The sequence below is a fragment of the Vidua macroura genome, chromosome 4 (assembly GCF_024509145.1).
Source record: "Vidua macroura isolate BioBank_ID:100142 chromosome 4, ASM2450914v1, whole genome shotgun sequence".
NCBI classification, from domain to species: domain Eukaryota; kingdom Metazoa; phylum Chordata; class Aves; order Passeriformes; family Viduidae; genus Vidua; species Vidua macroura.
The window spans coordinates 40,489,030-40,502,149 of NC_071574.1; the positions used below are offsets into that span (position 1 = coordinate 40,489,030).

Consider the following 13,120-nt stretch of genomic DNA (forward strand, 5'->3'; position numbering starts at 1 on the left):
TTTAATAAGTCCCATAGAGTTTAATATATCAGTAAAATGATTCTTTCTTGACAAGTTAAAAAAAAAAAAATCACTTCAAACACTGCATTTTCTAATCACTTTGCCTGAAACCCTGAAACCCTACAGTGTGCCAGCAGCACCAGCCCCAGGCTCCTGACAGCAGAGCAGCATTCTAAGGGGCAACAGTACAACCTTCACAGACCCTCAGTGCTGGAAAAGGAGACACAGTTATGTTAAAGGATCACATGAACACAATGAGGGATTGCAAAGTGATTCAGGAGCACACATTCTTTAGATAGAGATTGCCAATGTTAGAAAGCTCCAGACCCTAAGACTTCTCACTGGCCCTGTTTAGTTAAATGGTAGAGGCAGTCTTTGATATTTCAAAGACTTAGTTCTCTACAGCCTTAGAATTTATCCCAAAGTGACAATGGCTTCTAACCATGTCCTGCTATTGAAAACTCTAAGTCTTCGCTGCCTTTTCAAGTTAATTTGGATGTTTTGTACATATTTAGGATGGTTCAGCTTTTGAATTAACATCTGGGGAAAATATATATGAAAGATAGTTCCATGACTCTTTTTTCATCGGAACAACAGACAAATATGGAAATCTTTCTCTTGACACCGAATATGACTGTAGAGCCAAAAATATGTCAAGATATTCTATCTTGAAAACAGAGCAGAAGTAGAATACAGATTTGAGCTTGCAAAGGATGAAATGAGCAGATGTTCTGTCAACAAATTGATCACTGTACAACAAATTTTAAAACAAGTAGAACCAAGACATTTACCACATTTTTACACAAATCAGTTTTTCTTCAAGCTGTAGCTGAGACTGCTCTCATGAGCACCACTTTTTTAAACATAGAAAATTTAAAGAAAAAAGACATTTTAAAAGCCAGATTTATTTTAATTCTAAGGTTCTGTTTAGAAGCAATAAGGTCTTCTGTAGTCAATATCGTCTTCTGTTGCTGAATTAGGTAAATGAGTGATTTTTATACCAAGTAAAAATACTGTCATCATGTAAAGACCTCATATAAATGTTTCAAGTCTATGCATGTTAAAGGGAGTGGAGAATTGTAATTTGGGCAATTTCCACTACCTTCCAAACTGTTAGTTCTGTGACTCTGTAGTAAATCTACCACAGCCTTGGAAGTAATCATTAGTCTCCTTCTATGTCTGTATCTGTTGTCATAGGTTTTCAATAACAATATGCACAGAATTTTCTGCAGGAGTTTAAGGAGGCTTAGCAAACAGGTGAATTGTCTAACCTGTCTCCAAAAGAAAATTAGCCCAAGCTTTTGACCAATATCCGAACAGATCACTTTAGGTGCTGAACTAGGAGAATACGACAATTAAACTTGGCACCAACTAAATGCAGTATCTCATCTACATTTAAGGAATGGAAACTGGTAGACTCTTGTATTGCACAAGTAGATAGCCTATGTGCCAAGCAATATACCTAGAGCTATCTGACAGAAAACACACCAGGACATTCGAGGACTTCTTAGCCTATATTCTTGTGTGTCTTTGAGAAATTTCACACCTTGAAGTTGATTGCCTCTCCTACCAAAAATACAAAATTTACAGGATACTGTATATATCATTGAGGTAGGAGCCAGATAGGGTGCTAAATTTACATTACCAAAAGGCAGTTGAGTTATTTATTGAAAATAGAAGCTGCATACACAGGTAAATGTGCCAGTTCTACTTACAAGTACTGTAAATGACATAAGATTACATTTTTATAATGATGGACAAGAAAAATCAGCAGGACATGTTTTTTTCCTTAGGAAGTACTCCTTTATCTTTGAATCCTGACACAAAATTAAGATCCATTAACCATTAGTAACAATTAGCTTTTTTTTTTGCAGACAGTTATTAGTCGTTCATAGTTCTAATAAAGAAGGTACTATTATACAGATGTCTAGATGTCACATTTAAACAATAATCTGAAAGAAATATACATTTGACTGATTATTTTTATAAACTGGCATTCCAATTATTACTTATTCACTGACAATTATGCACTTTACTCTCAGCATGTATTGTAAATTTACTCTGTAGTCTTGTCTCTTGACCAGGTTTTTTTACACTTGTATGTAGTGATATTTTTAGAGCACATCACAGAACCACAGAATGGGTCAGGTTGGAAGGAACCATAGTGGGTATATGGTTCAACCTACCTAAAGCAGAAAAATCCTAGAGTACCATTGCACAAAATGCAAAATTAGGCAGTTTTTGAATATCCTCAGTGCGGGAGACTCCATAACCTCTCTGGACAATCTGTTCCGGTGCTTAGTCACTCACACAGTAAAGAAATTCTTCCCTATGTTCAAGTGGAACTTTCAGGGTATCATTTTCTGCCCTTTGCCTCTAGTTCTATTGCTTGGCACCACCAAGAAGAGCCTGGTTCTATCCTCTTGACACCCCCCTTTAAATTTATATACATTAATGAGGTCCCCTCTCAGTCATCTTTTTTTGAGGCTGAACCGGCCGAGCTCCCTCAGAACTTTCCCTTTTTAAACTTAGATAGTCAGAAATTATTATAATACCTACATAAAGATTGACTAATTTCATAATATTTTGATTGTAATCTAACAGTTATATTTTCTTCATATACTGGTGTTCTTATTTGCTATTTGTGTAAACCTTGTGTCAGTGTGAACAATCAGTATGCTGACAGCCATAAAAGCTTATAAAAATGAACAGCACTGTACTACAAAATCAGAAATCTTGTTAAAAATATTCTCTTTGAAACAGTCAGAGATCTGGCCTTTTATATAAAACTCCCAGCGCATGAAAGATAGAGCTCTTCCAGTGCTGCTTGCAGTGATTCAGGAGCACAGACTCTTTAGATGGAGATTGCCAATTCTAAAACTTTTGTTTTAGAATTAAGGGGCATTAGAACTGGGAAGGAAGCACAAAGAAAAACATTCTGTGCACTGACTTTATGAATGTAGTTAAAGAGAATGCTTTCCTTGACCTATCCATATCATTTTAAGAGTCAGTTTAGGGAATGTTGCCAAGAGGGCTGTCCTTCAGATTCGAGTTGTCACTCCATTATTTAAAAAAGTTAATCCACTCTCCTGTCCTTTTCATATAAGGTAACAGTACCTTTCCTATAAACCATTAATGCATTCAGCCCTGAGAAAGCCTGGTATCTAATTTTGTGTAGGGAGGATGTCAGCTAGAAAAAGGAGCTGATGATTGTTGAAGATCTAAGTGAAAGCTTCTAAAGAGCAGATTTTCTTGAAGTGTTCTAACTGTATAAATGAGTTTGAGAAAACCTGGAGGAAGTTTGGTTACATGTTAAGTGTCATACATTGATGAATGGATGCTGCAATATTTTCTTGTTATGTTCATAGTTAATTACCTATCACATGCTTGCTATAGCAACACGAGGATGAAAAACACTGGGAAGATGGAAGCTGATGATTTTTATCTGTCATTCATGATGTAATCGCACATGCCTTGCACTACTTGAATCCAAATGCAAAGGAGAAGAAAGACAATGAGTGGTACTCTGCCCTTTAGCAGTCTTAGAAACCATGGTCAAAGACAGACATTCAGCAGTGCCTCCGTAAACAAGAGTTGTTAAGATTTAAAAAGTATTGCAGAACATGCATATGCCAGGTTGAAACCATGAGTCATGACAGCTCTGAAATGGAATAATCCCAATGCCCACCCACTTTTTTTACAGTGGGCGCAAAAAAGGGATTCCTGGAAGCTTCTGTTCTCTCAGGATGTGTTTTATTAAAACATGCAGATTACAGATGAGACCAGAAGCAGGGTCTCTGCAGGACGGGCCCTTCCCTGCCCAGAGGGCACACACGTGGCACTGCTCTGGGGAGGGCCCCAGGGGTACCCAGGCCCTGCCTTCCCACCCTGCCATCCTCAGAACACGCAGGAAACTGCAGGGAGGTAAGGACAGGATTTTCCCTTTGGGCTCCTGGGCTGCACGTGTGGCAAACAGGCATGGATGGATGTCCAGACAGGGAACTGATGCCAGCTGTATTTTGGCAATCCTGGCCTCAGGCAGGGGAACTGTGGGGCAGCTCTGGAGGAGCAGGCCCTGCTCCCGCCACCCTGGTCATGGACGATCTTAATGGCAGTGCAAAAAGTGTTCACTAAGTGACACTAAACGGAGAAAAGTAGAAGTTTATTATGAGTGCATGCAGTAGGGGATTCATGTTAAAGATGGCTGCAGGTTGGGGAAAGAAAGTCTTTCACCTCTGAAGAAGTAGGGAATGGGCACATGTGTCTGAGAAAAAGTCCATAAAATATTGCTAGTTGATTTCTGGTAGAAAGTTTGATAGCCATAGTTAAATGAATTCAGTAAAAAATTACCAAAAATCATAGCATGTTTCAGTCCAACGTCCACTGAGCTTTATATCTCTGGCACCCCCACACATAATGCACAGACTTAGTTCTATTATTCTACCAATTCATCAGTCATTTGTGATCTTGCAAAGTTATTTTTTCTTTTTTTTTTTTTGGTTCAAATGCAGAATGCAAATTAATCACCCTATTAGGTTAGCACTGAATTTGCTGTACAATTACAGGATTAGTAGTTAGTTAGAGTCCATTGTTGTAGAGTTAGAACTCTTTGGAAAAGTTAAAAGTTAGAACTACTGCATGTGCCTTGGAATTAAATGACTGTTTTATTTCATTTATCAACACAGTCTAAAAGTTGTAGTGACCATATTATTCAATAGGAAAGGATGAGCTAATTAAATGCTCACACCCATATTTCCACTTCTTTTTTTCTGTGGAGATAGAAAACTTAAAAAAGGAAAGTGGAGAAAAAGTTGTTTTCAAAATGAGAATCATAATGATGAACCATTGTGTGGTAATCTACAGCTAGGTAATATAGGGGCATAGGGGAAATAGAGTGCTCTGGATCAAGCCAAGAATTCCTGAAAGTTTGAGATTTTGGTTTTGCTGTTTGTTTATTTGTTTGCTGTTTGGTTTGGGATTTTTTTTGTTGTTTTTTTCTTTTTTTTAATGTGGGCTTTTATTATTACTGAATTTTTTAAATATTCATTCATTTTGTTTCAAATGTTTATCCAGCTATATGTTTTTTTACTATTTAACAGTTGGTATCATACTTGAAAAAAGCATCAAAGAAAATAGAATAAATGGGAAATTTGATTAATTTTCCATAGAGGCAAACTCCTGAGGTATCAATAAATTTATTTGTGCTCTTTTACCCCTAGCCTCTTGGTCACCATTGTCATTCATCTGACAAAAAGAACCCCTACCTGCTCGCAGTGGTGCATCCAGCTTCTGCAAGGAGCTAGAAAAGCAGGTAGCTAGCCTTTTATTTTTCTGAAACATGCCATTTTGTTCTTGGATGATGTCTGGCTGTTGCCTCTGAATTCAAATTAGACACTATTGCACTGTAGTTTGAACAACAACTCACAAGGGAAGGTAACATGAACTACTGTATTCCAAGGCTTATTTTCACCCATTTTGACTTCCAAGGCGAGGAAATGCATGTTCAATTTGTTATTTCTCATTCTTAATCTTAGACCAACGGTGGATTACTTTGGAAAAGTTGAAAAAAATAAGGAGAATCAATTCTGAGTGACAATGTTGTGAAAAATTTACATATTTCAGTTTTACAGAAGTGTTGTGACCTTTTTTTACTCTCCTGTATCCCAGAAGTATTTGGTGTTAAAAGTTCAAGCTTGTCATGCACTTAATCCTTGATGAGAACAAGTGCATGTGGCATGTCTGAACAGATTTGATTTAGAAATAGAAAATATCCTTTATTCCTATCCAGAATGGAAGATAATTAAGCAGTTCCAGATGTCAGCATGTGGCATCTTTAGCAGACATGAGCATATTCCTTCATCCTCACCAGTAATTCTATTCTGGTTTGCCCTAAGTTTAAAATGAGAAGGAGGGGGAAAGAAAGTTACCTTTCTTTTGTGTTGTGTCACTTACAAAAAAAATTATTCATATTTTAGACATTTTTATTACTGAAATATCTTCTAATTATAGTATACGCTTTCCAGAATACTTTTATGTTATATTTTTGGGGCAGCAGTAGGACTACAACAAATCAAGGTGTGATGATTTGAGATTATGATTTGAGATGGCATCTCAAATCAAGGTATTTTTTAGTGCTTCCTGAAAGTATAACTTGAGGTATGTATTACTCCCAAAACTATGACTTGATACAGCACTGTGTGTGAAAATGATTAGTCTTTAAACCTGGAGTAGGACTGTGGATCGACTGGAACCAAATCTGTTAAGACAGATTTCAGAAACACTTCTTGTTTCATATGATTCTGATTTAGTATAGCTCTGCATTTAAAATAGAAAAAAAAAAGGAATAAAATGTCAAAAATTGAATTCTAAATTATGTACAATATTGAATCTTAGAGAAGAGGTGATGGAATCATTTATACAGAATTAATTAAGCATTTTCAAATTTTTAGCATGAAGTTTTCTTGTCATGCAGGATTAAACCCTGGGATTAAACTCTTGCAAACTTTTTTCAAATAATTTAGGTTTCTTTGGGGATCACTGATTTGGGACTTGCTGAAGGGCCAGAGAATCTCTAGCAGGCATGCCATTTTTTGATTTCCAGCTGCGGAACTGGTTTTCTTCCTGTCTGTTGTGAGTAGGCAATTTTGGTCCTCAGGATACTGGGCTCCACACCTTTCTCAAAATCCCATAGTGACCCAACATGAAGAAATGGATGAAGTTTCTTCTTGTATCTGTTTACAGATTAAAGAGTAGAGCCAGAGATTCTGTTTGACCTGTTAGTGGGTCCTGAATTAAGTTATTCAAGTTCTTACTTTTGCTAGCATACTTCTAGGCATACCAAATGACACATATTTTTAGTGTATTTATTTTTCTTTTAGATGACAGCTACTTCTCTGGTTCATTCACTTCGCTGTCAGTGATAAAAGTCTATGCCAGTTGTCAACATATATATTCCCATAGAACCATGCTGGTGGGAGAGTAACTGTTCCATCCACACTTCAGTTCTTCATGCCCTTTCCTTCCAAACCTGTTGCCCCACTACAGTGTCATAGGACAGCTATTTTTTTGTTTTCCTCACTACTCTGCTTGGGAGGAAAAAATGTGCAGTTTGCATGACAGACCTACAGTGATCTTCCAACAGATAAGAGATAATCCAAAGCATGAGGAATGCTTGGACCCCTACTGCAAGGGTGTCCTATCAGTATTGTAAGGCAGTAGATTAATCTCATTCTTCACTGTCAATACGGCAGTTCAAAATTTTATTTGCAATGTGTGACAAAAACTACCTTTTAATACATTTTCATTAAGTAAACTGCAGCACAAGTGTGCTGAGTGCAAGGATGTCTTTTCAAGTTAGAGGAAACACAGGGATGATTATGTGTGCCAAAGTAATGATATCATAGAATAGTCTCACCTAATAGTTTCTTCATTAGGACAATTGCAGTATATGTTTGGAATGAATATTGTGTAGTACACTGGCTACTCTGTTGATTTAGTTTGTAATGAAATGTGTTAGAAAAGCAAAAAATGGCCATTGTTTCTTCTGCTGATTATCATTGCTTCTAGTTATTTGTACGGATTACTTTTATATGAATAAAAAAAGAAGTGCTGCAATATCAGTAGGTATTCCTAAATACTCAAGTGTGCTATAAATGTAACCATCCCTTTTATATTTAAATTAGGTATTTGATATAAATCAACAAAGCTCAGTGGTGAAAAATGACAAGTCCATGCATAATGCTGTAAAGAGAATGATTTCTCAAATATTTACTGCATCTGCAATTTTTTTACATGCTGGCAGAAAAAATACCAACTGAGTAGCCCATGCATGTATATTTTATCTATTTTATAATTTGTGTCATTTTAATCCTCATAGTACCTCATTTTTTTCTTCCAGTAGACTAAATAAGAAATCTATGATTACTTACAGAGTCCTTAACAATGGGAGACTCTATTAAGCATGCAGAGAAAACAAATGCAGCACATGAATTTAATTCTAGTTTTCATTATCTTTTATTTGTGTATCACACCCTAAAGCTGTCGATTTTATTCTCATATTCATCTTTCTAGTAAAATGTTTGGAGGCAGAGGGGAATGTGCTGAACAACTGAATTATTGATTCACTTTATGTGAGAAGAAATCCCTGTATTTTAAAAATTCTAACGTCTTAAGTTACTAATGTATTTTTCCAATATTTTAACTCTGGAAGTGTCCTAATTCTTGATGGTACATTATTGTCAAAGTACAGTAAATATTTTATGCAGAGTACAGTATCTTAAATTGAGAAATCTCAATAGCAAATGTACCAGCTTTAGCATGACATCTCAAATTCTGTTAGGAAATGTTTCATGTCAGCATGGTGATGTATGTGGCCTCTGTTCAACCTCTTGCAAACTATTAAGAACACTTTTCCCCCCTTCTTTATGTAGTTTGCTTCTTACACTTTTTTTTTCCCTATTTGCCCGAGAGATAGCTTGGTGTAGTTGCAGAATCTGGCTTCACTGAGGACCTGCTTTTTGTGGTTTAAAGCTGAATTGACTGAAGCAAAGAAAAACTGAATGGCTTGCCTGAGGTTGGCTCGCTGGAGATTAGAACCAAGAATCCTCTTGCTCACAGCCATTTTTCTCTAAGCTGGAAACCTCACTGCTTTCATATTATCCCAGCAAAACGAGGGGCATAGCTCATATTTAATTTTTTTCTAATGGTTTACATTCTCTTTTTCTTTGTTCAGTTTTTCAGAGATTCTTTTTCCCAGTCCATCTTATTTTTGGACATTGAACACAAATCCTACTTTGGGTTCATATTTCATTTATCTTTTCAGGGTATGTGGTACGTAATAACATTTACAAATCAGTCTTCTATTTAGTACATTTTCCTGTTTAGCAATGGATAACTTCTTCAGTGCTCAGTTCTTATAAGGAATTGTCAAAAAACCTACCATAAAAGAACACCCCTAAAATATAATTTTTCATAACCTGTGATAGTAGTAAGTATGACCATCTGCATGTATACACACCCCCCCCCCCCCAAATGCATGTTTTTATACATGCATATCTGCACACCTGTACTCATGCACAGTACTGTATTTTAAAACTCAAGTTTTATGTAATAGTCAATGATCATACCACATTTTAGGAAGATAGGCTTCAAGAAAACTTTTTGTTTCCCCAGTACCAAGCCATAATGCTTCTGGCCAATGACAGAATCCATAGAAGTTCTATGCCTTCTAGCAATGAGTCTATTGGGTTTCCAAGCTAAAGGGTTTCCAATAATTCCCTATAGCAGTCTTCCCTCTTACTAACAAAATCTCCAGTGCTGGGAGCATACTTGTAAAAGAGTATATGCTGAAGTTGTTAGAATTTAGAGCCCAAACTGTGGCAGAACAAATTTTTCCCATAGCTCTTTTATGCCATAATTTTACTGGTGATGTTATTGTCACAGTTGTTTTTTCCAAATTTGAATGCATAATTAAAGTGCAGTTTTCAGATCTGGTGGTAGAAGACACACTGGCCTTGAGGGATTGGTAATTATGAAGAGATTCCTAATCTATTATACATGACAGTAGGAAGAGGCAAAAATAAGGAATAAAAGGTAAAGGACAACAACCTAGAGTCATCTGGGAACAGGCAGGGAAGTACACAAGGTCAGTGTGTGGCATGCAACATTTCCTTGCCATCTTAAACAAAAATATCTTAATGGAATATAGAATAAAGTAAAAAGACTTCTACTTTTCTTCTTTCCTCCCCCTGCATAAATACAGAAGGGCTTATGTGTTGAGATGACTTGTTCTCCTGAGCAGAGAAAGAAAAACATGAATCACATGCCACATTTTAGTCACATTTCTGTACCTATCAAGTGCTACTACCACATGCTATAAAACCTAAACAAAGGAAAAAAAGATCCTGTCTTGATTGAAAGAAAAAAAAAAAAAAAAAGCTATAATTGTACTAATTTTGGGGATGGACCACTCTGTAATTCTGAAAAAATTCTTTAATGGATGTGTCCACATTACTAAGTCTTGAAGTACCATCAACTTCTTTGGGCCTCTCATGTTGCCCAGCCATTTCTCACTTCTATATTGAAGGAGACTAATGAGTTGACCTTTTGCTTCATGAGCTTGTTCTACATAAAAATTACAGGTAGATTCACAGATTAGGTGGAAGCTGAAATGCATTTTTCACAGTTTCCTCCATCACAATTGTAAGAGACATGCTCTTAAGAGTATCACATTGCAGTGAGTCAAGTGATCCCCATGCAGTCTCGGAGACTTCTTTTAAATGTTTAAAAATATTCCCAAGGATTCTTTAGGTCACTAGCAAATTTCTTAACAAATCAAAGAAAGGAAACAGCTTAGGAACATGCCTAATTTGTTAATAATTTAGAAAATTACCATCATTCAGACCAATTCAAGTCTACTCCAGCTTGTGAAGCTTAAGGGAGACCAGATGGTGGTAGTACATTGGAAGGTATCCAAAATTGCTTTTGAGTTAATTGATATAGTGGAGAAAAGATCTCTGAAGAAGTATATATCCCCAGGTAGTTGATTGCTTTGGAATTCCAACAGAGAAGAAATATGTCAAAAACAAGAAAGGAAACATGAGTTATTGAGTGGTTTTATCTTAGATTTAGCCCACTAAATTACTAGCCAAACATACATTAAAAAAAATGAAATCATTTCATAAATAAGGAAAAAGTGGATGTTGCAGAACTAGATGGAATTGAGAAAATAGCCTTTAGTTTTTACCTTTTGTATTTACACTTCCTTTCCATTGCTTTACTGTATAGAAGTAGAAGACCTATTTTTAATTTGAACCAGTAAATTTCAATCAGAATGGCAACATTGGACCTTCAAACAGTCTTTTGTTACATACTGCTAAATGAAAGTGTCCATGTACTAAATTAGAACTGGCACCAAAGGTTGTTTAAATTCTCTATAAAACAGATCAAATGAAACTGGAAAAGTAATTCATAGCTACAGTGAAATGGAAAATTAACATAGAACTTTAAATCACAGAGAAATCATGATCTATATAGTGAATATTCACTCTTCTTTTAAGGTTCCTATTTGAACACCAGCATTGTGTGTACAGAATCTTAGAATTATTTAGCTTGGAAAAGAATTCTAAGATCATTGAGTCCATTGAGTCCAATCTGTAATACGTATCAGACACTGTGTATAATCTTTGGTAGCTTAGCTTAGTTTTTTTTTTCTCCTTTTTTTTCTTTCTGTCTACTTCATTTTCTTTCTTTCATTTTTGTTTTCCTTTTTTCCTCTTCCCTTTCCTCTTTTTCCCATTTTTCCCCCTTCAGATATATGTAATTAAATGCATTTAGTTCTTAACAATGAGATAAATACTTCAAAAATTTTATTGATTTCATTTTGGAAATGTTTCATCAGGAGACTTAGCATTTTCTGGGCTTTTCTTTCACATGATGTCTTTCAATCTTTTTAGTGTGCATTCCATTAGAAGAGCAGTCAATGTGACCTTCTTCTATGGGGTTAATAAAGAATGCATAGTTTCATAAGCTTGATTCAATTTCCTTAATGTGAGCACACTGAATAAGTGACCATTATAGTATTTGTCTGGTTTTCTGTGCTTCAGTGTGCAGTTACCAACCTTTTATATGAATGACCACATCTGGTGTGCATTTGGCCACGTAAGGTGAGACAAAAGCAAAATAGATTTTCCTTAGCATTAAATCAAATTTCCACACATTGTACTCTCTAATGTGAATCTAAAATGTATCAAGTCATATATTATTTAGCTGTATTGTATTTTGTGTTTTTTTTAATTCCATCCCACATTCCCAGTTTTAATAAATGCATGAGTAGATGCAGTATTTGAGCATTATATCTTAGAAATTCAACACTTTCAACAGATTCTTCGAACTTCAAAGAATTTAATATTAGTATCATAAAAGGTCTTTTGAAGAATAATACTGGAACATAAGAAAAATGACTGCCTGAGTGTGCCCTATCATTTTGAAAATGTTTTATTGCTTTAATTTCCTGTCTTACTAAAGTAACAAGCGGCATAATAGAAGATATACTGTAACAGAGTGAGCAATTTATTAGAAGGCCTGAGCTGGTTGAGGACTTTATGTGATGTGAAAAAGAAAACCTCTATTTAGCTGAAAAATGGAGACAAGCTGCAACATTAATGTTGCAGCAGCTTTAAATGGAGTACTATCTTTGACTGATAAGTTGCTTCTAGAAGCCCGGTATGTTTGAATAGGATAAATCTGTAAATATAGGTCTCACTCAGTCCCTGTTGTGAGTGGATAGCCTCCTGGAAATCTAATGCTATTTCATCCGTGAGTTGTATATGAGACGATGTTGCTATTTGGGTTCCATACACCAAAGGCAGAGTTAGAACCATAGCTTGGGTTCAAAGGGATCTGAAGGATCATCTAGTTCCTACCCCCTGCTGTGGGCAGGGACACCCTCCTCTAGACTGGGTTGCTCAAAGCCCCATCAAGCCTGGTCTTGAACACTTCCCAGGATGAGGCATCCACAACTTCACTGGGCATAATATGTATTTTCATTTATTTCTTATACTTCCACATAAGTGACATAACTAAACCTGGGCTTTGGCGATCTGGTATAGTCAAAGTTTAGGCTATGCCAAGTTTTTAAGGTTTTTTACCTATTTGCTCTTTATAACTTGCAGGCTGGAATTCATTTCACAGAAAGCTGAAAAAATCAAATTTTTAAAATTATAGAAATGGAAGATGTGGCAGTAACTAACCTGTAAAATTATGATGCAAGATGAATTCAAAAAGCAGTTATTTCCCTAGAAGGAGCAATGGACTATTGGGCTGCTGTTTGCAGTGTGCACAGCAAGATATGCAGGCGTCTGTATGCTTGTGATGGAGTTGCATGTTTATCACTGCAGAGCAAGAAGTACAAGAATCACAAGAGTTTCTTAATCCCACTACAGTTCTGCCACTGAAGGATTACAAAACAGCTGGTTGTAACAGATTGCCTGGTATTTCCAGAAAACAAAACAAAACAAAAATATGTAATAATGTGTGGGCAATGCCTTTGAAAAAACATAAAATACAGTTTAGATGGAGATTTTATTGATAACACTGTTTTAGTGGATTACACACTGTGTGA

At 36.0% G+C, this 13,120-nt stretch overlaps 1 protein-coding gene across 1 annotated transcript in view; it reads left to right on the top strand.

Moving 5' to 3' along the window:
- The first annotated feature begins 3,846 nt into the window (after positions 1 to 3,846).
- TENM3 (teneurin transmembrane protein 3) overlaps positions 3,847 to 13,120 on the top strand; it is a 692,061-nt gene continuing 682,787 nt past the window's right edge. The window contains exons 1-2 of the mRNA XM_053975063.1: positions 3,847 to 3,924; positions 5,220 to 5,311. The gene's annotated coding sequence lies outside the window, so the exon portion shown is untranslated. The remainder of the gene's footprint in view (positions 3,925 to 5,219; positions 5,312 to 13,120) is intronic.